Raw genomic sequence first — 27737 nt, 5'->3', positions numbered from 1 at the left:
GATGTGACCACACTTGCCAATGTCAGTCCTCTACCACAGACCCTGTGACATATCTACAGCAGTTTCACTTGATGGACAAGGCTCCTTCATCCCCCACAGAAAACCAACCACCCCCATGCAGCGGCTCAGCAGACAGTACACACGCTGAAGCACACCACAGTCAACAACTTAACAGGGAAATGGCACACAGAGTACATCAGACAAAAAATATCATGATTTTGGAGCACATGCAAAAGGCAGTTTGATGTGATAAGGGATCATACTGCTGTAGTGTTACGGCATGTCCTTTCATGTTTAAATCCAGGTTTCCATGTCACAGTGCAGCAAGGATTAAGACAGCATTATCACAGCTGCAGTGGTATTTGTCACAATTCCCCTCTACTCAACTGAGGTTTAGGAAAGAATCATAGACTTGGTGAAATTGTCTTGAAAAAGGAGGACAAAAGAGAGGTAGTTTAGCAGCTCACAATGAAAAGAATAAGGGCTGTGCACCAGCATTGTTTTATTCACTCGCCTCTCACAGAGAAGTGGAAGAGAAAGAACTCTCCTGATTGAGGAAACTAGAGCCACAGTGAACCAAATGGGGCGGCTTTCACGGCCATTTGCTAGGTATTACTGTCCGTGAGCCAAGGGCAGCCTCACTCTTGCTGACTGCTTTTCTCTATGCCCTGTGCTTTCTACAGCTTATGGCTGCAGAAACACAGATGGGCTACTGCATACATAAACTGCAGTACATGACGGGTTTGAAACCAAAATTCTATGAAGATGAGAGTCTGTCTCCTATCCAAGAATAGCTAATTAATGCAAGACTCTGAAGTGCCATGGAAAATGTTAGAAAAGTTGGGCTGCCACCATTTTGTGATGTGACAGCTTTTATCTACCGTATGTGTGGGGAGGGGAGTTCAACCAACATAGCATATGTTAAAACAAAAACTATAAACATATGTTAGGCTGCTAAAATTGGACATTTACCAGTCTGCTTAGCAATTTAGCTAAGCATTGAATTTTAGTTTTGAAAACTATGCAGGCTTACAGCAGCAAATATCATTGTATTGCCATGACCATATCTATGTAGCATAGGATATAACATAAATTATTTTGCATGCAATGCTAATAACAAGCTCAGATTTTTTTCTTGCTCATTTTAAAATGCTGATATACTGTTGCACACTAGAACAGACTTTCAATGTTACCAAGCATGCTGAATTTATGTAACACACACAGACCTCTGAAATAGTCTCACAGTTAACTAAGAATGGATGCACTGTAGAACCTGATCTTCCCAGGGCACAACGTTATTAGATGCCCCGATGACGGCTGAACAACCAACTGAATAAAATGCTGCAAGCACTACCAAGCATTGGCAAGATAACATAGCCTTCAACTATTTGGCTCTTAATTTTTTCATATACTTGGAGCTCATCTAGTTAATAATCTGTCAGCAAGTTCCATGAAACATAGAGAATAACTTATTTTTTTTATTTTGTTATTTCTCTTAACTGAAGTAAAAATGTTTCATAAGTTGGCTGGCTGACTGCACTGTAATGGTGATACATTAATCATGATGTCACCTTCAGCAACATTTTGCAGCTTGCAATATCAAGAAAGAAAACTAAAAAACCCTTTCTGGGATAAGGCATGACCCTGCTTTCTCTCAGTGCTACATATAAGAACTTCTTAAATATGAAATAAAAGGTATTAGCAACCATGCTCCTTTTACACTAATCCAGAAGATGCCTATTGCCTGAACAAAAGCCAGCATTTCATGGCCTGTCTTACATACATGAGCACCTGAAAGTAAGCACAGAAAATGTGGTCCATACTTCTGAGGCCCACCTTCAAACACCTTTACCATTCTTTAGGACTGCAAGACTGGCAAAGTCAGTCACAGTGAGCAGCAAGTCTCTGGAGAAAGGAACACACATCTAGGCAAGCACCAGTTTTTAAAACTTTTTGAATCATCCCTTGATTCCACTCACCATTCAGTTTCAGGTTGGATATTGCAAATGATGACAAATGTCATCCCACTGTAACAAGTTTCAGTTCCCCATGCAGTCTCCCAAAGGCTCTAGTTTCCCTGATAAACAGTGTCACTCCAGGATTGTTCAGATTTATTCATAAGTTTCCCACTTACTAAAAGGATAATGCTTCCAGATATATGATTCAAGACAAGAAAAATGCATTTCAGTAGCCAAAACACTTGCAAACTCTGCAGCTGTGCTGCCAAGTTGGTATTAGACTGTTTCAAAGACTGCCATAATCAGGTTTCAAGACAACCTGCAGTGAATGTGGTTTAAGCAGTTCAGAAGTAGAATATCCACACACTGGAATTTGTGATCAGCAAGCTAATCAGGTACATCAAATTGCTAGTCAGACAGTATACAATTTTTCAAAAGAGAAAAGTATACAGCATAATTGACAATAGAAGTTAACAAATTCAGATGTCTGGGGGGATGGAAAGACACCAAACTCCCTAATATGCAAAATCCAGAAGTTTAAGGTGAACCATCTAACCATACTATTTTCAGTTAGACTGAAAAAACCCAGATGAATAAAAGCAAATCAAGTAAATTCAGAGGAAATTCAATGATTTCATTATCATTGAAAAAAATATTATATATATGCATGACAGTAGATTAAAGAAAATCAACCCTGCTCAGAAACAATATCTGTTTTTCTCTCGTTTATACATCAATTATTTCTTGATTTATTTTTGCACAAATTAAAACAGACTGTCATTTACTGAAGAAATGGTAATAAGGCCCTTTAGTGATAGTTTTCAATAGTGTGCCATCTACGACTAAGGCACACAATACTACTGAAAATAAAGCAGCTGTGAACCTGAGCTCCTGCTGACACACCTGTGCTCTCCCCTTTCTCCACAAGGACACAAAACAGCTAATAGTCAATTCCATATTTTAAGGGAAAATCCTCATTACCCCAACACATTTTGAATATATTACATTACAAATTACAGACTGTGAAAAGGCAATGCACAAATCATTCTTAAATATTCTCAAATGTGTCTCCTGCTTTTAAATATATCCATTTCTCATGGAACGCAATCTGAAAAAACACTACCTTTGGCTGCTGAGGGAATATTCTTTTTCCAATACCTTGAAAACATTGCCAAACAGCTTTCTGCGTTAGAAGACATATTGTAAATACCTGTCAGATGAAAGGGACAGAGACTTTCAAATACCTATAAAATCCTCACTGTAGTCAAGATTTGACCACTACCTCTTCTGTCTTCTTTTTATCTTCAATATCTGCAACTCAATTATCTGTATTTTTCTACAGAGGCATATTCCAACAAGAATTTTACTCCTACAGAATTTCATCTGAGTACAAATAAATTTGTTTAGAAATTAAATATTAGCTGTATTTATGAGTAGTGGTGTACTTTCTTAGTTCTCATGCATTAACTACACTATTTGGGCATAACCGAACAATAGAGACTTTATCCTGCCTTAACAAGAGGAGACAGCAATAACTTTTATGAAGTCAGTTATTAAATACCAAGAATTGGACCTGTAGACTTGGTAACAGTGCAAAGGATAGCCAAGGAAGTTTAAGTAATTAATTTTAAGCCTTAGTAATTTCTATTATGGTAATGCAAAAATACTACACCATAAAACAAAAACTCCACAGTCTGGGGGGCCATATGTGTGGTGCACACTGCATCCCTTAAACAGCAGAACCTCCTGAACCTCAGCACACTGCAATACACTGCAGAAAAGTATAAAGCTACAAGTACATGCTTTAGTTCTACAATTGCAGGCAGAATGGCTCAACCACTCAAGCACAGCCACCAGAAGGGCTGGATCCTTCCCAGCAATGGCAACAGCAGCCCAGCCCTTTGGAGGTGCCTGTGGCAGATAAAGAGGATATCCTTCAACTCAGAAGGCATCATTCACCAATCAAATAATGATTGCCTGCCTCCTCCAAGGAAATGGCAGAAAGAAACTCAGCAACATCTTACACACCCAGATACAATGCACATGCTACCCAACGGGCTACATTTAAACTTCAGCTGCAAAACATTCAACATGCCCAACAACCCAAGTTTCTGATGCCTCAGAAACAAACCCAGTCCACTCAATAGTAAGAAAACAGAATGATTTAGACACGTCATGCCAGAGCAGGCAGCTAACATGAACCGCTCAGTTCATCCCCAAACGAGAAAAAGTCTTCAGCTTTACCTGCTGTTTCCCTGTAGTAATGATTCTCCTTCCATTCTTCAGGAGAACTAGGGAAATCCATGACTTACCACAGATCTCCAGATGCCCTCCTTAGTAATACCTTAGCCAACACACTGTAGTTTAAAAGAATAATTTAAGTATTATTATGAAATAAAAAATATAATTAATATTTTAGATCAGGGAGTTATTTCATGGTTGTAATATGTATGCAATCAATATTTAAATTGAACAATGCTTTTTTATGATGTTTCAACCCTAAATAGCAGCAGGAGTACTGTAAGTTTTCTGTCACATCAATTTTCTGTCACATCAACCTTTAAAGAGATCAGTTTCACAAATTTGCTATGATCTTGAGCCAAAATATCACCAGAGTTCCACACCTCACACCTAGCTGTGATGTGAACTTGATCTCAACTCAAACTCTGACTCAGCTTGACTATCATTCCTTGGTGTGTCTCTGTTATAGAAACAATGAAAGTGTGAACAGACAGAACCTTTATCAGGACTATGCATTTTTCAACAGCATATTTCAACAAAAAAAGAAAGACAGAAACAAATATCTCTACGGATTTTACTTCAGAATCAATAAGTGTTACAGATTTCAGTAGGGATAAAGAACAGAATATGCAGATGCTTGCAGTGGAAACTCCACTGCAGTCCTCCTAGTTAGAAAATGTATGGTCATGTGTGTACAAATAAATCATCCCTAGTTTGAACTACATCTTCATTTATCTGTTATGGGCTCTGACAAAGCATTTAAGGAAAAGATTAGAAGGCTTCTAAGGAAGGCACTACATTTACCTGCCTGGGGCATACCACTTCTCTGAGGTTGGTAGGAACAGAGCTGAAATATTAATGACTAAGCCATTTGTCAAGAAAATTATGCAATAAACCTTGGCAGCCACACAAAGAGGCTAATAATAAGATGCCAAGCTAGGGCAGTACAAACTAAGCACTTAAAAGAGAAAAGGGGAAGGAAAAAAAAAATCACTTTCATTTGCTTGTCCATACTCATAAGCTTTGGAAGAAAACAACAAGTTAACGAATGGGAATATTTAAATATAAAAATTCATAGGATTCAGAATTAGTAATAACAGATACTAACTTCTGAAAGGGACTGTGAGCTGCTCTAAGCCTAGAATTCATGTTTTCAAATCTTGATTCATTCAAGACATTTATTCTAGTGATGTTCTTTGCAAATAAATTGCTTACCATGTAATATGGGAGCTAAAAGGTGGCAACACAGAAGCCACTTAATTATTGAAAATTCACATAAACAAATGAAAAAAAAACCCAATTCCAATAAATCAAATAAACCAAAACCAACAAAGAGAAAGACACAGAAGATCAAACACATACACTCTTCTTGAGGTTTCCTCACAAATCACAGTGAAGAAAAACAAAGACAAAATTTGATCACTCTGTCAAATCAGATGTTAAAATCTATACTCCCTAAACAGACTAAAGATCTAAATCAGTTCTCTGAGTTTCCAAGTATCATTTCTTCATCATAGGAACTCGTAAAACAAAAGGATTAAAAAAGTTTCCATCAGACTCCATGTTTTACATTTATTCATAAATTTTCATATAATTTTAATATAAGTATGTTTTAGGGTCAGGTATACTATAATTTTATATAGCATTTTTTATATAATAAATTTGAAAGGTTAGTTTTTAAAGGGACATCACTAATTTTTACTGTAAGCAAATTTGAAAAGCATGCAAAGCATCATCGTATATTAAAAAGTAATCTAAAATTTTCGTTAAAAAGATGGTCCTATTAACAAATAAAGGAAAGTAATAATGTATGATGGTTTACCAAAACATAGCCATAGTCACTTTGCCAAATGTTATATATGTCCAACAATGTGATTCGTGGATTCAATCACCACTGACACCAATTGGACACACTGACATATATCTAGAACAGTGTTATGCAGAAGCATTTAGACTTTCATTAAGCAGCACTCTGGTCTTCCAAACCATATCTCTACATTGGATTTCAAAGTGCTTTTCAGCCATTAACCAATTAAGCTCTACAATACCCTCATGGGAAAAGCATTGCATTATTTATATCCATTAGTCCAGCAGCTCCCAAGTCAAAAGCACTGTACTTGAATAAGTTGGTGTGGTTTTTCTCCAAACTGTTTTGATTACATTGCCATTTTTCTCCATGTTCAGAATTTTTTTGTTGTTTGCAATATCATTTTATCAACATTTTAGCATGTATAATGGCTACTGTGAATAGAATCAAAACGTTCTGAAAGCAGCTTGCCAAAACTGCTTTTTAGGAACCAAGCTGAATAGTTCAGAAATACTGAGTTATTACCACTGAAACAACCTTCTCCCTGAATGTGCAGAACTTTAAGGCTCAAACCTACATTCCTCGAGGAAGAATTACAGAGTCATTGCTCTATCTGTATTGCGGCTCAAACTTCAATGACATTGTAATTACAATTACGTACTTAGCATGACCAGGAAAGATCAACTGGAGAGGCAGAAGACATTTAGGGAAGATGGGAAGGTATATAAATGAAGCATTATTAAGGCAAAAAAGGATTTGAGAGAAGAAAGCAACAAACTGGGTGAAGCGGCATGGGACAGACTATTGCTACTGGACCTGGCCTATAGCAGGGTTGGCCTGCAATCCAACATGGCATTCACAAATTGTTGTCTTCTAGATAGGATTTCACCTCTGCTCACCACATTTACCAGAACCAAAGACAGCATTTACTTCAGTGAGGAAATTATATCACAGAATAACAGAACAGTTAGGGTTGTAAGAGACCTCTGGAGATCACCTAGTCCAACACCTCTGCCAAGGCAGGACCCACCTAGAGCAGGTTATACAGGAATGCATTCAGGTGGGTTTGGAATGTCTCCAGAGAGGGAGACTCCACAACCTTCCTGGGTAGCCTCCTCCTGTGCTCTGCCACCCTCAACGTAAAGTTCTTCCTCATGTTGAGGTGGAACTTCTTGTGTTTTAGTTTATGGTCATTACTCCTCGTTCTGTCGCTGGGCACCACCAAAAAGAGTCCAGCAACATCCCCTCGGCACCAACTTTTGAGATATTTACATGCACTGATGAGATCCCCTCTCAGTCTTCTCTTCTCCAGACTAATCAGGCCCAGCTCCCGCAGTCTCTTCTCATAAGAGAGATGCTCCAGACTCCTCATCATTTTTGTGGCCCTTCACTGGACCCTCTCCAGTAGGTCCTTGTTGTTCTTGTACTGAGGAGGCCAGAACTGGACACAGCACTCCAGATGTGTCCTCACTAGGGCCAAGTAAAGGGGCAGCATTACCTCCCTCAACCTGCTGGCCACACTCTTCTTGAGGCACCCCAGGAGACCTCTGGCCCTCCTAGCTGCAAGAGCACACTGTTGGCTCATGGTCAACTTGTCATCTACCAAACTCTGTTTGTTAGGTGCCTCTTTTGAGAAAGTTTCACATTGCATCTAACCGTGCTGCTGCTCTTGCCTCAGATTATGCAGAGTGAATCATGGCAGCCTGCCAGTCCAGCCAGGGAAAAGAGTATTACATGGTGGGTTGTCTCTCCTGTATCAGTATTTAGAACTGAGAGTCATCTGAGATTCAAACAAACACAATACATAATGAGATCTAAAGTAGACAATAAAGATAAGAGTTTTTAAATCGTATTTACCAGTGAAAACCTAGACAAAAGCCACAGAATACCATTAGCCTTATGATTTGGCTTTGCTGGGGCCAAAGCACATGGTGCCAGCCTGGCACAGCAGTGAGCATTTGCTGAAGAGTTTTGCAGAACCAAGGTCCAAGAGCTCAGCAGAGCTCAAAAAAAGCCCATGACAACTTGGAAGAAAAGGAAAAAGAAAGAAAATCTAACCAATGTCATGAAACAGCAAAGAAGATGTCTCCTACACCATGTGTTGCTACCACTGTAGTAGTCACTGATGAAAGGCAGGCTAGAGATGAAATATGAAGATACAGCACCTAGAAAGGAAAATTGTCATGCCTGGTGCCACCAGCATAGGCAATCAGAAAGAAATGTGAGGTCAGTAGTGACAGATACCACATACTAGTGCTAAATAATCCTACATTATAATCTTTACCATTACCAGCAGGCACACAGAAAGCAAATTGACAGTCTAATTTAAAAGCATTATAATATGCTTTGAAACCAAATCATTATTGAACAGAGATGCAGGTCTCAAATGTGCAATAAGGCAGGAGACAGTGACTTGCTGACACCAGAATCAACTACGCAGGACCTGGAAGGTCACAATGAGTTAGTTTAAGATTAAAGGCATGGCCACAATCCCTCTCCCTTGCAGACATAAAAACTAAGAGACTACTGCTATAATGAGCTACAGGTAAGGGCAATCAGGTCTTAGCAAAGGAAAACATAACCAGCATCTATACAACATCTAACTCAGACAGCCACAGATTTATGATGTGTACTAACATTTTTTCATTACGAACCTTTTATATTAAATTCCTGGAGTTCCAGGGACCACTGCCCAGACCTATTAAATAAAAATAATGGTTTAGACTTGTTTTATTATCTGTACCTGCTAGTTCACCAGTTCAATTTCCCAAGTATAAGCTATCATGTAACCAACATAGGGATTGACTGGTTATATTTTGAGGGGTTTTTTCTCTGTAGTTATTACCTTATTGGGTCTTTAAAAAATATTAATTTTATTTTCATGTTGCTACTCTATGTATACTCAAAGAACCAAAAAAATTACAGGAAATTTGTCCAGCTTGTTATTTGATACAACCAAATCTGGCCTAGCATAGCACATCATCTCATTTTCTAAGTAACATTAAAATATGAATACTGGACTTTACTTTTGAGGCTGAGTAGGCAAAATCATATTCATCATGTCTGATGAACCTGACTTTCTACAAATCTACTGAATGCCCAAACGTGAACTCCCAATTTAGTCAAAAACAAGTAATCAAAACGGTAAAGATTTCAATGCATAATTGTAATCATTTAACTTCTGTGCCTCTAAAATAAACCTGCATGTTGTAATTTTATATTTGTAAATTACAACTAAACATTTCCAGTTGTTTACATACCCTCACCACCCTCCAGCCACACCAAGATGCGTGCTCAGCTGGATGATGTTGCAGGACTCTGCTCTGTTCCAACCACATGACAGCCCAGACATTTCTAAAACTGTTTTGGGGTCTGTTCTTAGCTAAAGCCAGACTGAACACCAAATACTGTTTAAAAAAAAATTACACGAAGCTAAAACATTATTTCAGTGAATAACATAAGGGCTGAAAAACATTCTTAAATTATCAGATCCTTTATCATTCGGTCTAAATTATTCGACATCGTTTTTTTGTTGTTTGGGGTTTGGGACAGGGGAAGGGGTATTGGTGTATGTTGTTTGGGACTTTTTAATAATAATTATTTTCTGTCAACCCACCACAAAACCCTGCTGCCTTTGACATTTACTTAGACATGGTAGAACAACTGAACTTTGTTGAGAAATATTTCCATAAAATCTATCAGGTAACTAAGCCAAGGGTGAAAAGTCTCAGGATGAAGGTTTTTTTAATTCTGAAAGTTAAAGCTGCTACCCTGGACCTTTATGGCATTTAATTTTCTGCCATTCCAATGCACTCACTGGTGTCTGGGCTGAAAACTCTCTTTTTCCAGTTCTTCTCTCTGTCATCTGCTGGGAGACAGAGTAGAATAATTAGATTGACTCAAACAGTTGCTGATTGCTTTCAGTGTGTAGTTCACTCCTTGACACCACAGAGTTGATAAATAAGGATCAATAGACTGGATAGGAATGTTTAAATTTTCTGCAAAGCTGAAGAGCAATGCCACAAAAAATGAACTTTGTTTTTTTAAGGCATGTTATTTGAAAAAAAAAATTGAGTGAGTTTACTGCAAGTTTACCAAAGAGATGTGAAGACTCGAATTTAAGTTGAATGAAACTGAAGTCTGTCTTTTCAATTCCTGCTTACTTATTACTATAGAGCTACCAAGAAACACAGCTCAAAGGAAAGGAAAGCAACCATGGCATGATGTTAACATTTCAACATCAGTTAAAGAAGAATTACATCCAGTGAAGGGACCTTCAATCACAGACTACTGCAAAATCATGTATAAAATACATCATTACAGTCAGCACCTCTGTTCATAATTACAGCAGAAGATCCAATACCGGGGACAGGGAAACAGAAAATATAAAAAATAATAACAAATTACAACCTCTTGCTTCCAGGTTGATGCTGTTTAATTAAGATAGAAGCAGGGGAAATGTAGTTTCCTGCATTATCATTGCTGTCATAGACCTGTTGTGGGCATTCAGTCTTCTTTAGCACTACACGAATTTAAAATAAAATAACTATAAAGCACTAAATTAGACATTTTTCCCTTAAATTCTTCTCACAACAAAGTAGAAAACTAGGGAAAGGTCTTTTACTGTCTTACACTTTCAAATTACTTCTCTGTTATTATGTTAAATTTGATACCATGTACAGTGGGTAAAGCAAAATGTTTCATCAGAAAAAGAAGAGCTAAATTTCACTAGTCTTTTAACCTGAGGCACTTTCTGTTGCCCTTTTTCTAAGTTTGCTGTAAATTGGGAAATAAATGATAAAAAAGTATCTTTTGGTATGTCTGAAGATGACATATTCACACTTCAAGCTGAAATTCACCACTTCGCAGAAAGGTGGCACCCAACTCATTGCCAGATAACTATAAAATCATGTACAGTTCTGATGCCTGAATCCTGTACTAGATGTACCTCACACAGCAGGAATTTGCACCTTAAGGCCTGAACTCAAATCTGAGAACTTTAGAACACAGCCTTCTGACATAGCAGGTACGCTCAAAGATATTTTGTGTAAATGACATTACATCTTCACATGAATATCTTGGATTCAACTGTTCAAATAATTATTCCATCCTAATGGTATCCACACTTTCTTCAGCTTAAGTTCCACAAGCATCAAATTTAGTGCAGTCAGTACAACTGCCATGCTGACTTCTACCATTTCACTCAAAAATCACAGCTTTATCATGAGCAACCTGTGGGCAATTAGTGTAAATATCAGCAGACTTGGATTCATCTTAATCAGTGTTTGTTTCAATTCCACAGGCAAACAAGACATCACCAGTAAAAGACTACAGTAAGAATACTGATGACTTTATATCCAGCTATAGTCATGCTGCTGTGTTTGGCTGTCTCTCTCCACACACACACAAAAAAAAAGCCAACACATTGAACTCTGTGTATTTTTCAGTATGTCACATAATGCTTCATGACATACAATTTAATCCTTGCCATATTTCTTTCTATAGATACAAATGTCAAATAAATCATACATATATATTCCATGACACAAAGTATTCACCAGTGAAAAAGTGAAAGGTTAAGTTCTGAAACGGAAGGCTATTTTCTGATATTTCAAAGGATACTTCCATATTTGCTTCTTCTCTAGCAACTGTGACCTCCATTGTTACAAACACACAGTAATTAATTACAGGAGTCCAAAACATAAGCCTGACTATCAAAGCTACTAAAACAGCCTCAGAATATCCTGCTGTCATCATCCAGCTATTGGCAGCTACTAGTGTGCAAACAAGCACCTCCACCTTTTATTTTCTATGCTATGAGATCATTTCTCAACAATCAAGTCCTACTTTGCACATACAAATAACTAGTCCTACTTCTATCTTACGCACCAGCAGATCATTCAGAATTTCAACCTTTATTCTATCCCACTGAGAAATAGTGGGGAAAAGACAGCGCATGCCTGAAACCACAAGATTCCTAATTTCCCTTTTTCCAGATTGTATTACCAAAGGAAAGGCAGATGACTCCCTCACATTTGCTTTCTAATAAGCAGGCATTTTCTACATGAAATTTCTAGTGAATTAAGGCAAAATTTGTTCATTCTATGACTCCAAAAAATTGTTACTATCTCACTATCAAAACCAAGAAGGTGTACTGAGTGGGTTTTGGCAAAGATCTAATTGGTCTAATTTCAGGGAGTGTTTTCATTAGCAGCCTACATAACTGGGCAGAGGACACTGGGTTTAAATCTGCCAGTCAAGAGCCAACACTGCAGGTATGCTGATAACAGGGCTGGAACTCGAAAATATTCTGTCAGACTAGAGAATTGGTCAGAAAAATAACAGAAGGATTCATCAGCAGTAAGTGCAAGTGTCCGTATCTTGGCAGTCAGTTGCACACCTGCAGCACAGCAAATATGCTGCTAGACAGCAGCTTCTTCAGAGGAGAATCAAGGGTTGTAACAAACCATGAGCTCAATGTAAGTTCAAAATGTGATTTAAAAAAAACCAAAAAGCCATCATACAGGAGTATAGACAGGAATATATACTACATAAAATAGGAAGCACTCCTGTCCTACTGTTTAGCAGGAAGGAACAAATGAGTCAAAATTTTGGCATAATATTTATAAAAAATGTGAAGCAATTTGAAGAGACCAATGACAGTAAGAGAAATTACCACAAGTCTCAAAGAAGGAATTACGTAGAAAGGCAGTATATACTAGGACCATTTAGCCTAGAGAATAAACAAATTAATGGTCGATCCATCATCATCAGATCTGACAGAAAGTTGACTTCTCTATGGAATAAACTTGCCTCTACTGTACCATGGCTAGGACATATAGCAATTCAAAATCAAAACCAAAGTTATAAAAATTTGTATTTCAGTTATAAGGAGAAGTCTTTCTACAAATTCCGTGACATATTGTAAGAAAGGGCTTATGCAGATCCCATTGTAGTTTTATTATTTCATGCAGATTTCTAAACAGTTGTGCTAAAAAAAAAAAACAGGTGTAAAATTCAGCCTGCTATGGGGGCTAAAGCATAGACTAGTCAGTATCTTACAGTCTTTCCAGTCTTGTTTTGGTTTGTTATAATTCCTATGATCATTGTCACAAATTTTCTAATGAAACACATAATAGGGGCTTATTCCTTAGAGGTCTAGCCAAGTCTTTCTTTTAGTAGCAGCTTTAATGGTGCTTATTGGCTTTATGCCAATTATATCGCTGAAAGCTTAACAGGTGATGTATTTGCTTACAGGCACTGTCATATTTTATCCATCCCAGCATCACATTTAGTAAGTGCTTTAACATTCTAGATTATGGCAGTTGCTATATAAAACACAGCATTATTTTCCATATTTTATTCCCCTCATTGGCATTCCTACTCTTGGATTAACTGGCAGAAGTACAAATATTCACAGCAATTTTAAAAAACAAAGTTTGAGTGCTCACTGACAGTCAGCTGTGTACTATCAGTAAACAAAACACAACACAACAATGTTCCTTTTCTACTACAACAAAATTTCTCAGCAATTTTTTGTATAGCAAGAAACATGACGGTAGACAAACTGCAGTGGTTGTTCAAACAGACATCACCTGCTAGTTGTGTGTTGGAACAATGCTACCTGATTTATTTAAAATGTATCATGGTTGTATTTCAGTTAGTCCATTCATCTTGTTTCATGGCATAGGATTGGTAGAAAAATTCATTTGGATTAGGATTTTCCCTTCATAATTTCATCCTACTCATGTTTAAGATTTCTAGGTGATCAAGGTAAAAACTCCTACTGAAATTAGGGAATGACACCAGAAACATCTGTGGAAACATACTGAGCTGACAAGATACTATTTTTACTCCATTCTTCAAATTGCACTTGTATGTATTGTGATTTTTTTAATTTATTTTTTTTTTTAGTATTCCTTCATACAGAAGTCACCATTTCTATCACTTGGGCACTTGGGTTCTTGAGTAACTGCTACTACTTTCTGTTCAATCTCTGTTTTTAGAGAATAAGGGGACTGAAACTGAATACAGTACTCAAGATTCAATATTTCAACTGATATTACTGAAACATACAATAGCTTTGGGAAGGTCATCTCCTCCTCATATCCCAAGGTTTTTCTTTACTTACATTTCATCTTGGCTACACTCCTGACAACAGTGAGATTAAACATTAAGCACAACATGAACCTGTATGATGCCTGTGACTTTCTTGCTTGAAGGACTTGAAAATAAAAAAGTTTTTACTTTTGTCCATTACTATAAAATATGAACAGCAAGGGCTCCTAACTAGTTATATCTGATGCTTGCACCCCAGTGATTCAGAAATGATGCTTCACTGTCAATACTGTTTTATTTCAGGGTAAAAGAAGGTGGTAATACAGGTGAATACTGGTAGAAGTAGAGGAAAAAAGAAGTTGTTTTTCTTCTATCTATTCTGTGGCATTTAGCAAAAACTTTTTTTTTAACAATATGTCACTTGAGTAAGAGCTGCCTCCTAGTGAAAAATGCTCACAACCATGGAAAAGTCATGTAAGATGTCAGATACACAGTATGTGCCAATGCATTTTATGTTTTTATGCGTTTAAAGTACATACACAGTCATCTGAAGATGAATTTTAAGTAGGACAACTAAAAAACCTAAAAATGCAATTCCTAAAGTGGAAAGCTTCTTACCGCATTGCACATCACAGAGTGGTCTCAGTGGTGGGAGAACCAAAGAGAACATTTCAGGGTGCACTTCTACATAATCACAGAATCTGCTACACTGAGAGCAAAAATACTAATATAGCATCTCGCCAATAAGGGTAGAGAAGGTGAAGGCAAGATAAAGAATAGGATAGCGGATTTGTTTCCCTGAAAAAGGCTGTTTCAAGTAGACCCATGCTGTCACAAAAGAAAGATGGAGGGCTGCTTGAATAAGTCTGCAAAGGGCATCTTAGAGCCATAATTACAGAAAGAACAGGACAGCAGGAAAACTAAGTTTAATTGTGAAAGGAAACAGCCTGACCCTCTTACAAAGCAGCTTGAAATCAACTTTTTTTAATCTTTGTTTTCTTCAATAAACAAACCAGATACAGAAGGAATTTTAAAACACCAATCATGCAAAATCCCATGAGTTATTTAATGCATTTTGCAGGACAGAGAACTCCAAGACAGACCTGATGATCAAATACATATACGTTAGCACATGAAACCATTCCTTGAAAGAAGCCAGCTAAGTAGAAACTAAAAATGAGGTCATCACCCCATCAAAAGCATTTCCAGTATGCCTTCCAGCATGCTTTTGTTCCTTCTCCTCGTAGACTTACCATTGATCTTTCCATCAGAAACACAAATATAAGATGAAGGGAATTGTCCTAGTTAGAACAACTGGGACCGATTCATCATTGGATGGGTGTAGCCCAAAACTGTGTATTCTATAGCCCTCCATGCCATTTCCCAGAAACTGTTGTCAGTACAGGCCTGCGAGGTGCCCCCCCCCACCCCCCCATGCTCCTGTCCTCATGCCCTTTTGTGGAATTCCCTGACTGAGCACCCTCACACCCTTTTATGGAATTCCCCACTCTGAGGGAAGGATTGAGCATCCTTTTATGGAATTCCCCACTCTGAGGGAAGGATTGAGCATCCTTTTATGGAATTCCCCACTCTGAGGGAAGGATTGAGCATCCTTTTATGGAATTCCCCGCTCTGGGGGAGGGGCTAAGCATTGCTGCCTGAGCTGGAGAATATATAAATCTGGAGTTTCAGAACCTGGTACTCTCTCTCTCGTGGGATCCAGAGGAGGACTGCAGCTCACCACTCTCAACCAGACTGAGACCACCACCCTCAACTGAACTGCAATCACCACTTTGGCCGGACTGCAGCAGCTCTCCCACCAGCAGGTTTCTTTTCCCCTCTCCCTTTGCTTTGGACTCGGGGGGGGGGGCCCAGGGAGCACCATTTTGTTTGTGCCCTGGGGTGCCAGGTTGTACATTTGGGTTTTGTGGGTTGAGACCAATTGCTTGTCTGTGTAGTCGTGCTTATTGTATTATTTTATTAAATTGTTATTCTGACTTGCAATCTCTCTTTTGAGTTGAGTTCATTTCCCCTGCTGGTTAACTTTTAAACTTGCACAGGAATCCATCACAGAAATGTTCAGAATAGAAGACAACCCCTTTCTCTCCTTCCCTCTATCAGTTCTATGAATTAGAATAGTATCTTTTTAAATTCCATGTACCAATGATAGAAAAGCAGTCACTTGGCAAGCAAATTGCTTCTTTACTGGTAAAGCAGATTCCTCAGGTCACATTCTTCTTTCTTACACCATTCCATCATTCTGAGGTTCTAACACATCCATCTTCATCAGGTAGGTTCTCAACATGCTCAGGCAAGAAGTGCAATAAAACAAGGCAGGCAAACAAAAAAATCTCTCCCTAAAAAAGCTTTCATTTGAGGTCATTCTTCTCAGTGGCAAGTCTACTCCAGCCAGAAAAATGCATCCTGTGTTGCTGTGTTCAGCTCTGGGGTCTTCAGCACAAGAAAGACATGGACCTGTTGAGCCAAGTCCAGAGTAGGGCCACAGAAACGATCCAAGGGCTGGAGCACCTCTCCTAAAAAAAGACAGGCTGAGACAGTTGGGGCTGTTCAGCCTGGAGAAGAGAAGGCTCTGAGTACCTAAAGGGGGCCTGCAAGAAAGCTGGAGAGGGATTTTTCACAAGGGCATGTAGTGATAGGAGGACAAGGGGTAACGGCTTTAAACTGAAAAGGGGTAGGCTTAAATTAGATATTAGGAAGAAATCTTCTACTGTGAAGGTGGTGAGGCACCAGCACAGGCTGCCCAAAGAACTAGTTAATCTTTAAGGTCTCTTCCAGCCTAAACTATTGTGCGACTCTATGCTCTGCTTCCAGTAAATTAAAGACTCAAGAATAGGTCTCCAAAGAGGGTGTTTTCTGAGTAGCCCTGAACACAAAACATAGATTTAACTTGGGATGACAAAAGAACAACCAAACAAATAACCAACCAAACAAAAATAACCAAAAAAAACCCCAAAACAAACAAAAAAGCAGAACACAGAAATCACTGATAGTCAATTCAAACATATTAGCAGTAAGGTGTAATCCAGTCCCACCAGACAGCAGACCAGAAAACACTGTGGATACACCGTGTAGAAAAAAGAGATGCAACAACTTCCTTGTAAAGAAAGAACGGGGCACTGAGCACGGCATGCTAACCACAGCCTTAGCACAATGGAGATGTACTGTCTCCGGAGATCTGACAGCCCAATGAAGCTCTCCACCTAATGTAACAAGTAAAAATCACATCTCTCTTTCTCCCTGCCCTTACAGACCTCGTGGCAGTTTTGTAGTCCTGAGGTGCAGTCTCATCAGGCATCACTTCCACTTCTGTCCCTAAGCAGAGCTTACTCACAGGTATGCAACATCTAGTCAGTCAAAGGAAACACTGAACAGAAATCAGGGTATAATCAGGTTGGATGAGTAGATTCTAAACCATAAATCCTGCTTTGAATAACCCCTACAGTTTTATACTTTTTAAACTTTACTAATGCTCAACTGGCTAAAATGACACCAAATAAGTCATCCAAGAAACCTACTATAATGCTTAGACAAAGAGAAAATACAATAACTGACAACACTCTTCATATTTTTAAACTAATTTCCCACTCAAATATCTATCTAAAGGGCACGTGTGACTTCTCCTTTAGGTAAATTCCGGTGAGATCTGCTACGTACTTTATGTAACATGAGTTTCTGAAAGTCCTGTTTATCCATCTTTCCGGAACTTCTTTATTCTACAATGTAGGCTATGACTCTTGGAAACCAATTAAACCTATAATACTTCCAAATCCTCCTGGATATTCAAACTACTTCAAACAAATTTCATCCCACACAGGCATAAATAAATTAATCATATTATGTAAATATCTTGACCAGACAGCCACTCCTCCTTTTTTTTTTTTTTTAATAACTGTAGAAGGTCTTCCTCTTACAGAATTATTCTGACTTTAGGAGCAAGACAGGCTACATAATATTATAATCAGGATCCTGTTTTAAATCATGAATCATGGGATTTTAAAACTCCCATATTTTTCATATGGGAAAAGGTGGATTATCAGCTTTCATCCACTGCAGAGCACATGTTTTTTATTTCCTGTAAAGTTTCAAGGTACTAAATCTTGGGTGCACTTTGTTTAGGTACTGTATTTTACTGGAAGTAATTCTTACAGGCTTCTTATACGTGTATTGAAATATCTTCCTTTCTTGACTATATACAGCAATGAAATAACTAAAGAGTAGATTTACAGATGAAGGAAACGAAAACTACCTACAATAAAAATGTAAAACCTTCTAAACTGTTAATAAATAAACTTCTTTTCTGTAAAACATTTTTGGTGTACTGTATATCAAACTCAATGGAGAGTGTATAGCATAAAAATTTTACTGATATGATCTTAAGATTACTACTTGTGACTCACAAGCAACAACAGTTGTTATACAAACTACCGTTGAGAAGTGATGGTAAAACTTTTATACCTTATGACACAGGCCATCACTATTCTGCTGACTAAAATTCTAATTACATATGTAATGCTGAGACATTTGTTCACAGGTCACACAGGGTCTCAAGTCTTCCTGAATTTCCATTTGATAATCAACCATTCCCTTCTTCCCCTGCCAAGTCTGTCTTGGCATCAGCTTAGACTCTGCCTGCTTTTCACTCTTCCCATTAAATTATAAACTCACTCAGCTCTGCTCAGCATCTCAATGCACAAGGCATTCACTTGTGCTTCCAGAGGTTACCAACACTGGGTAAAAATGAAGCTAACTATGTAGTCAAGTAAAATGAGGCTTTGAGCAGTACAATTTGTAAACTTTATGAAACTCCAAAGAACTTAAGACTTACCCCAAAGTCCTGTCATCTCAGTGTTTTGACTGTATTTTAATTACTGGACTTTCAGCTAGACTTTTGCTTGCTTCTACTGGAATACGAGCTCAAAGACAAACCTGAAGCCAAGTGCTGTCTGATCCATCACACTTCATCAAGTCCTTTTCTGGAGCTGTAGGCATGTGCATAACCCAGTGAAAATTGTTAATCATTCCCATCCTCAAATGCCATGTTGCACAACAACTTAAACCACATGATTTTCTTCAAAGAAAGAGTTTCATGTCAATAGCAAAGGGTCAGGGGGGAGGAACAAAATTTTAACCTGAAATAGATTTTCTTAAAATTTTAAGTATAACTAAAACTCAATTTCCTCTGCACATTAGGATGATACCAACGTGCAAAATAATTGTCCCTACCAAAGTCCCTAAAACAGAGCTTGCAGAAAATGGGAAAAGTTGTCTTCACCTGCCATGGAATATCAATTCATGACTACAGCAACCTAAAGTGAAACAGACTTTTAACACATCTCTTAATCCATTTCCCCTTTCAAAGGCAGACTCTGTGGAGCAATGGATACTCCTGGATGAAACCTGACGCTTTGTGTAATGATTCTAATGTTGCATAGGGGTTTCCTCTTTAGAAAGAAGAAATTGTCTTCCTACCTTTTTTTGCCTTAAGTGACATACAGATTTTTGTTTCTCTCTGCCCAGTGAATTCATGTAAAAACTGCATAACAATTTAATAGTTTAAAGTTTGACGAAAAGCCTTCTTTTGCCAATTCTTTAAATAAATTTTAGTACAATAAGGACAAGAGGAAGGAAAGAAATGAAGGGGATCAGTCTTTGACAAAACAATCACACACATCTTCTCCTCTTGCATCTTCTCATTTATTTGTGTAAAAGAACTGTGCAGAGCAGCCATATTGACTTAAGCAGCACTACGGAGACTGAAGAGATCTGGCCCCCAAAAGACCTACTGACAGATGATGAAGTAGTAGTAGTATTGCAGAATAATAACAATTTACATTAAAAGTTAACTACTTGTTCAGTAAAAATGTTCATTTCCTCTTTCACTCACTTGTTGAAAAGAGCCAGAGCAGAGTTTAGAACAGTCTGTCTCCATCTGAACAGCATCTGTTCATTTAATCAGCTGAGTTCTTGCATGTCAGATTTGGCTGCACCAGTACCATCAGTATTGAACATGTCCATACAAACCAATTCTGTTTTAAAGCATATCTATTAAAAGCTTAACAAAAGTACTCAGGAAAGCCAAAGGCTTTCTGCTTCTAGAGGAGGTAAAATAAACAGGTCCCACATAATGTTGTAAGCCACGTGTCCAGATATTTCTAAGAATCACTTCCCAAAGTAAGTCCTCATTCCCTTCAGGATCTCCATCATTCAAATGCATGCAGGCATGAAATTGTGTGCATCATGTGTGTAGGAACGTATCAGTTTGCAGAGTCACTGAGAAGTAATATCAAAAGGATAACCATGCTACTGGTTTGGGGAATAATGGGGTTTTTTTCTGACAAAAGAAAAAAACCTTTGACAAAAATCTCCATTAAAAAAAAATTATACACTTCACAGGCTTGGGTAAAGGGTGTGCCTTCAGACACAATTTGGAAGCTTCCCTTCTCTAACAACTAATCCTTCACTGGATGTTTTGTTCAATTCTGAGTAAAAGCACTAAATAATAAAGGTGGAAGATAATTTTTTTCTTTTAACGTTGAAGTCGAAATGTTCAGACTACACATTAGAAAACAGTATTTTCAAATTCCAGCAAGCTACTTCAAAGCAGATGAGAAATACTGTCAAGGTAACAAAAAAGTTCTACCTGCACATATGTAACAGTTTTGCTAACAGCTGGAAGATGCTGTGGGCACTACCACCAGTGCCAAAAAAAGAACCAAAAAAAAGGCTGGCAATCCCTGCGATTTACAGTATCCCTGATGAACCAGACTCCCTAAACATAAGCATGCAATATATATGCTGCTTGGATACCACTATTAAATTGATTTAAAGGTTACAGGATTCCCATAACAAAACCCAAACAGCACAGATTTTGCCTCTTCAAATACCTTAATTTTAATTGCCTTAAAGTCATCAAAATAAAGAAATCAGATTTTTTGGTTTGCAAGATAAGTAAGTTTGCAGCTATCTCTTAGAAACCATTTTAATATGGCAGCTGTCAGCATTTCTATCAACTATTACATATTATATTAACCTTTCAGACACTGCATATTCTGAGGTAGATTTACGGAGTCATACAGTCACACTTTATTCCATTATTCTTTATTTACCCCTAAGCATCCTAGGCCTAATTCATCATCAAAATAAGGCAGTAAAACAGTACTGAAAGCAATCATGTTGCAACAGTCACAGCAACCATTTGTTTCAGTCACTATTGATTCCTCCTGACAGCTTGATCATCTTGAGGTTTGACTGCACGCAACGTGTCCCAGGAAACAGATCTACTGCACTGGTCTGAATTTCAGATGCCATGAAGTCTGAGGTAGCCTGTGTTTTCTCCTGATGTAATGGAAAAAGATGATCCTGCAGCCTTTTTGCTACCATCTGTCCAGGTAGGGTGGGAAACGAGCCCCCCAGACCTGAAACAAGAGACCTGCTGGCCCAGGCATCTGACACTCAAATAATATAAAGGTGTCTCCTTACTTGAGAACAGCAGACAAGGATAAATTTAAATAAAAATTTGTCTGAATCTGTCTGAGGCATTCTAAGACATTTATGTTCCTCCCTTCAATTAGAGCAAACTGTTATTACTGGAATGGAGGAAGCCGAAATCAAAGCCTGAGTTGAAGCCTGAACTATAATCTAAGCTCTGCACATACATACATACACAGTCCTCCTCTCATACAACCCACAAGAAAGGAGAAAAACTCAAAACCAAATAGTCCATGGAAAGTTTCTTCATATTTTTTCTTCTGTCAAAATTAGTAAGATCAGAAAAAAAATGTTATATACTCAATACTTACAGTCATCAATAAAACAAAGAAGTAAAAAGAACAAAGTTGGGCAACACTATCTTCTTGTATGGCAAAACAAGCACCTGCTAACATCTGGGAATACTTAATTATTGTAATGAACCATAGATCAAAATAATTCTAAAAACCATGGAAAATAATATAAACACCTTTTAGCCACTTCATAAATCATATTTCATGCATTAACTTTTCCAGAAGAAAATCATAATGGTCTTGTCAGACCAAAAACACCTGCACCTTTCCTTCTCAAGATGATGCCCATTAATTATAAAAACTAGAAGAACACGATATCCAGAAATATTCTGCTTCATTTAACAAAGATACAGCCTTTGTTTAGTCTATTCCACTAGTTTTAAAAGTGGAATATGTTTGGGGGAAAAAGTGCATAATGTTTAGTTTCTGTATTTCTAATTGAATTCAAATCTCCATGTAAATGCAACTGTACATGTCCCAAATCAAAATCAATCATAGTTGGTAAGCAGGAAATGTATCAATTATTATTTTATAAAATAAGAACATGCAAATATTAAGAAACCAGCTATATTTGTGTTAAGCTGTATAACTGCTTAAACATGCAAAAAATCAATGCTTACTGTAGCATAAAGGACTAAAGCTATTTACCAAACAATTTATTTCATTTTTTGCCAGCTGGTAAGAACAAAGCATTTTCAAGGAAAACAACATATAATGTGCAAAACCTTCTCTACGCCTTTAAAGAATCCACTTTTAATTATTATTTAAATCAATTCAGTTTGACTGATGTCCTGGTTTGCTCCCACCAAACTTCAAGCTCTCCCTCCCACGACCAGAACGAAGCTTCAGACTAATGGGTATTAGGGAGCTGCTAGCTCGCATAAATGATTTCTTGTGTGCATCAAAGGAAGGCCTTTACAAGTGTCCTCCCTAACAATCTCCAAGTGATGCTCTCAGGAAAACTGATTACTCTCTAAAGATGGTAGCCTGGAATAGAGTTCCCCCTCTCAATTAACCTGGGCTGGTTTCAGCTAATCAAGTGGAAGTGAGGAAAAAAATTAACAAAATATATTATACTACTTTTAGCATATGACCTTATTTATATTTGGTACAAATTTAACCTGCTTCAAAATCTAAAATGAAGATTTGATCAGCATATAATAAAGTTAAAATCAGTGAACAGTATTATTTTATCTGCAGTGTCTAAATTAAAAGTGCTATTAAAAAAATAACGAGCAGGTTACATAAAGAAAAAGCAAATGCAGTCTAAAGGTCTTCCCTATATAAGTTTAGCAGAAAACAGAGATGGGAGAAAACATGTCAGTCCTATCTTCAGGAAAGTCAAGAATGAGGATCTGGGGAACTACAAGCCAGTCAGGCTCACCTGATCCCTGGGGAAGTGTTGGAGCAATTAATCCTGGAAAACTTCCAAAATATGTGGAGCTGATTAGGAGTCTTCAGCATGGATTTGTGAAGAGGAAGCCATGTCTAATACACCTGCTAGCCTTCTACAAAGAGATTTTTGGCTTGGCAGATGAGAGGAGAGTAGTGGGCATGTTGGTCCTGACTTTAGTAGGGCTTTTGGCAGTGTCTCCTGTGACATCTTCATCAACAAACTGACAAAGTACAGACTAGATAAGTGAACAGTGAGGCAGAATGAGCACTGACTGAAGTGTCAGCCTCAGAAGACTGTTATCAGCTGCAAACAGTCCATCTGGTGACTAGCAGCGTACCCCAGGGGTCAATATGAGGTCCAATACTGTTTTAACATGTCCATTCATGCCCTAGACCTAGACAGAAGATACAAAACTGGGAAGCATTGTTGATAAACCAGATGAACATGCTGCCAGTCAGAGGGATCACTACAGACTGGAAAAATGGGCTTACAGGAACCTCATCAAGTTCAATGTAGAGCAGAATCCTGCTCCTGGGGAATAACAGCCTCTAGCACTGGTGTATGCTGGGGCCTAGCAGGGAAGTGATTTTGTAGAAAAGGACCTGATGGTCCAGACGGATAACAAGCTGACTGTGAGCCATTCACATGTGACAAAAGTCCAACAGCAACCTGGGCAGCACTAGGAAGATTACTGCCAGCAGGGCAGGGAGGTGATCCTTCCCCTCTGCTCAGTACTAGTAAGGCCACACCTGGAGCGCTCTGTCCAGCTCTGGGCTTCCCAGTGAAGCCCAAGGAAGGGTCACAGAGATGAAGGGATTGCAGCATCACTGCACCGTCCTACAAAAATACTGGAATAATGATGCAATAATCAGGTTTCCATCTGTTCTGGTTGACACTATTTCCTCTAATACATGCCTAACAGTAAGCCTTTGTAACAATACCGTATTTGATTTACTCCACAGAAAGCAAAGCAACACGGCCCAGCACACAGAAATAATTAAAAAGGTAATGCCTTTTGCTTTTCATCCAGCAGAATGTTTTAAACTACCTTGATATTTTCAAGAGGAAGGATGACTAATCAATTCTTTCAGTATTTTTATAAATAACATAAGATTTCTGTTTTCAAATAAAACATTGAAAAAAGGAAAAAAACCCACCCGAACAAACAGTAACATGCTGACTTCCAGTCTTACATATGACAAGCCAAAAATACTCTTGCAATGGCACTCTGTTTCTTCTAGCAGGTATGTGGGGGTGATGGGTTGTTTAGTTTTTCCAAACAGAGCAGCTGCAACTACTTGCAAATCAAAGAAATCCCAACACTCTCTGGTGTAAAGACTGCATTTATTTCACTTTACCAGAAAGCAGAGATAGTGGTTCTTAGCTGTGCTAAGAAAAGGAAACTGCAGAGCTCTAAAACAGTGTCCTGCTGTTGAGTAACACAGGCATGCAACCCAAAGAAAAGCCAAGGCAAAACTTACATAATCCCTGCCAGAAATGGGTTCCCTAGAAATACTCTGCTGTAAGCTCATAACTTCTTATGAAATAACAGGCTACAGTATCTATGCAATGTTTTAAGCAAAGGATAACAGAACATTTTCTTCATGACTGTATTTGATTTCATCATCTAAGTATTTAAATCTACACTGGCTCAAACACCACCTACAATTATGCCAACACTTTGTCCAAAATAACTTTTTAAAAAAAAAAAAAAAACAAACCCACACCACATATTCCATCCTAACTCCTGGAGTCAGGAGAAACTCAATGTGCTGGGATCCCTCATCACCATCTAGAGGGTGTTATCAAACAGTGCAGTGAAGTGTGAAGAGGAAGGGACAGAGACAACACCATTTGCAAATGAGAGAAAGTCTTCCCTTGCTCCTCTCAGAATCCGTAGAATAATATTAAACAATTTCTGACTTACATTCTTGCTAACCCACTCCATGAGCCTTATATATTTATTACACATCTTCAACGTCCTATTTAACTCTGGTTTTCATTTTTGTATCCCCCAGAGCATTTTGCCAATATTAAACAAAAATAGGATTAAGTTTTACACTGTTCTCTCGTGTCATTATTTCAACTTTTTAATCCAATTGAGTTATGCTCCATATTCTGTTTTCTTCTCTCCCAGTACAACAAACTCATACACAGCCATAGGCATAAGCGAGCACACTCTCCTACATAATAACATCCTTCTTCTGTTTATAAACACCTTACCTTCTTCGGCCACAGCCTTTCCTTATGTATTTACAATCAGTGTTGCCCAATCCTCTAATCTTCTTGTAGTCTCTAGTACTCCAGCTGTAAGTCATTCTGTGACCTGACACCAACCCAGCCAAGCATTTATACTTTTCAATGTCTTTGTAATACTTTAATCCAAATGTCTCCTGATCAGAGCAGAACACTCAGTGTCCGGAAGAACCAAAGTTTTCCTTCTATTAACTGGGGAGAAGATTTCTTTTCACTTGGGGCACCTGCTCTGAATCATTTCCTGGAGAAGCTTCTTTCTCACTTACAATATATTAAGAGAAAAGAAAAAACAAACAAACAAAAAAACCCCAAACAAACACACAAAAAAACCGGAACAAAACCATGGGGCTGTTCCTAACCCATCATCCTATAGCATGCAAATTTTTAATCCTTCTGGGTTTTTTGCCTCGAATTAACCTGTTATGCATACTACGTGCACAATCGACCAGACTAAGTATTATTTTGGTACATCTATTTTCCAGTGTCATGATACTTATATCTATTTATTCCAGTATCTTTCATGCAGGTGCTGGTTAACTGTTGTTCTTGCCTTTATCTGGGAGTCTATCAAAACCCCATAAGTAATTATTAATTTCATTCCCAAAGTATTAAGAAAACAGAATGATTTTCCTGCTTAAATACTACCTATATGTAATGAACAGGTTACCATTTCTTCACTTTCACAAAGCAGGAAAAATAGCTGTAATGCTTTAATCCTTCAGGTTAATTGAAAATCTTACAAGCCTTTATCTACCCACCATAAAGTTTAATAGAAGTTTCTCCCATCATAATTCACAGGTTTAAGTGGCTATGCATGTGATTCCTCAACTCATACTGATTACTTCAAAGAGTCTATAAAGTTTTAGAAGGAGCAGTGATAACACACTGTCATAAAATGGAATAATAGTAGAGATTAAAAAAGACAGAAAAGAAAGAAAATCAGCTGATTTTTTTTGTTGTTGATTTGTTTGATTACTTGGGGAAGTAGCAGTACTTCTTGGTGATACTTGGAGGAGAAAAAAAAATTCATATTTTCTTCATCAGAGGTATTTTTTCTTGTCACCCCTAAAAAACTCCAAAATGCTTAGAAAACACACATGTAAAAGTAAGTTTGTCTCTTCCTGGTATTTGAGACTATTTTCGTGATGTACAGATAGGAAAACTGCTCAGCTCTAAAGGCCCTCTTCACAATTCTGAGTAAAAAAATAAAGCAGAGGTCTCCATCCATGCCTGTCCTTTACTTATCACATTTTTATAGAGCATCTCTAAAGTACTTGGCATTGTACTTAACGACTCCAGCTTCTGGAATGGGAGATGAGAGCAGAAATGGAGCTTTCATTTTATAAACATACATTCCTTAAGACGTATTTTACATTTAGAAATGTAAATTTGTAATTTTCCAAGCCCAGAACAACAATGGTGGATGGCAAATGCAACCACCAACATAAAGATGTTGTTTTAAATACATAGAAAAATAAATCACGGTTTGAGACTATCAGTGTTATCACTCAATTAGCTTTACTACACATGAATTAAAGAGCAAGTTCTGCCAATAGGAAGCACAATTAAATTCTGTTTATGTTTCTTGAAAATGAAGCACATATGGTTTGGAATCTTGGTTTGAACATATGAAAGCACTCTGATCCCTTTCAACATCTGTGAGGAACGAAGGCAAGAAAAGCCCAAAGCACACATACTGTGGAAATGGACATATCTGGAAAAGAAAAGCACTAGTTTGGGTTAAGTTGGGTTAGAAAACAGGTTCAAAGTAGAATTTTTTCCCAGTCTATCAACAGGCCTTGATTTGGGATAGATCCTATCTAGGAGCTGGTAACAAGTTTGCTGCAGTTGATAATCATTCAGGTCTGTGCCATTTACACACATGTGCGTACATGTGCATACACACACACACTCACAGATTATATATATATGTATTTGATTACAAGCTGTTACTCATCTATGCTTTTCTCTAGTTGACTGAGGAACACTACTAGCCAATCTCTCTTTGTCTTTAAAAATACCTGGAAACACATGTGATACAATTTCCATTAACCAAAGTATTTACATAGACTGAACACATCTCTGAAAGTTATGCCCTGCCCTAGCCAGAAGTTATTGGAAAGAATAGATGAACTCCCTCTGATCATCCCACTCACACTGTCAATCTAGATAATATAAAGCTCCCTCCTACTTTCCCATTAGTAACAGTTAACTTTGGT

At 37.8% G+C, this 27737-nt stretch overlaps 1 protein-coding gene across 5 annotated transcripts in view; it reads right to left on the bottom strand.

The window, feature by feature from the left end:
* FARS2 (phenylalanyl-tRNA synthetase 2, mitochondrial) overlaps positions 1 to 27737 on the bottom strand; it is a 233810-nt gene that overhangs the window by 186646 nt on the left and 19427 nt on the right. The window contains exons 1-2 of one of the 5 annotated variants that reach the window (XM_027666788.1): positions 8661 to 8677; positions 4203 to 4315 (exon numbers count right to left, since the gene is read on the bottom strand). The exons of 2 other annotated variants lie outside the window; for them this stretch is intronic. The gene's annotated coding sequence lies outside the window, so the exon portion shown is untranslated. Of the gene's footprint in view, positions 1 to 4202; positions 4316 to 8660; positions 8678 to 10280; positions 10297 to 25485; positions 25552 to 27737 lie in introns of those variants that run through there. 2 more of the 5 variants (XM_027666790.1, XM_027666789.1) reach the window with 2 other exon arrangements.

This window comes from Corapipo altera, unplaced genomic scaffold (assembly GCF_003945725.1).
Source record: "Corapipo altera isolate COAL_440 unplaced genomic scaffold, ASM394572v1 97, whole genome shotgun sequence".
NCBI classification, from domain to species: Eukaryota; Metazoa; Chordata; class Aves; order Passeriformes; family Pipridae; genus Corapipo; species Corapipo altera.
This window is presented reverse-complemented; position numbering and strand designations above follow the sequence as displayed.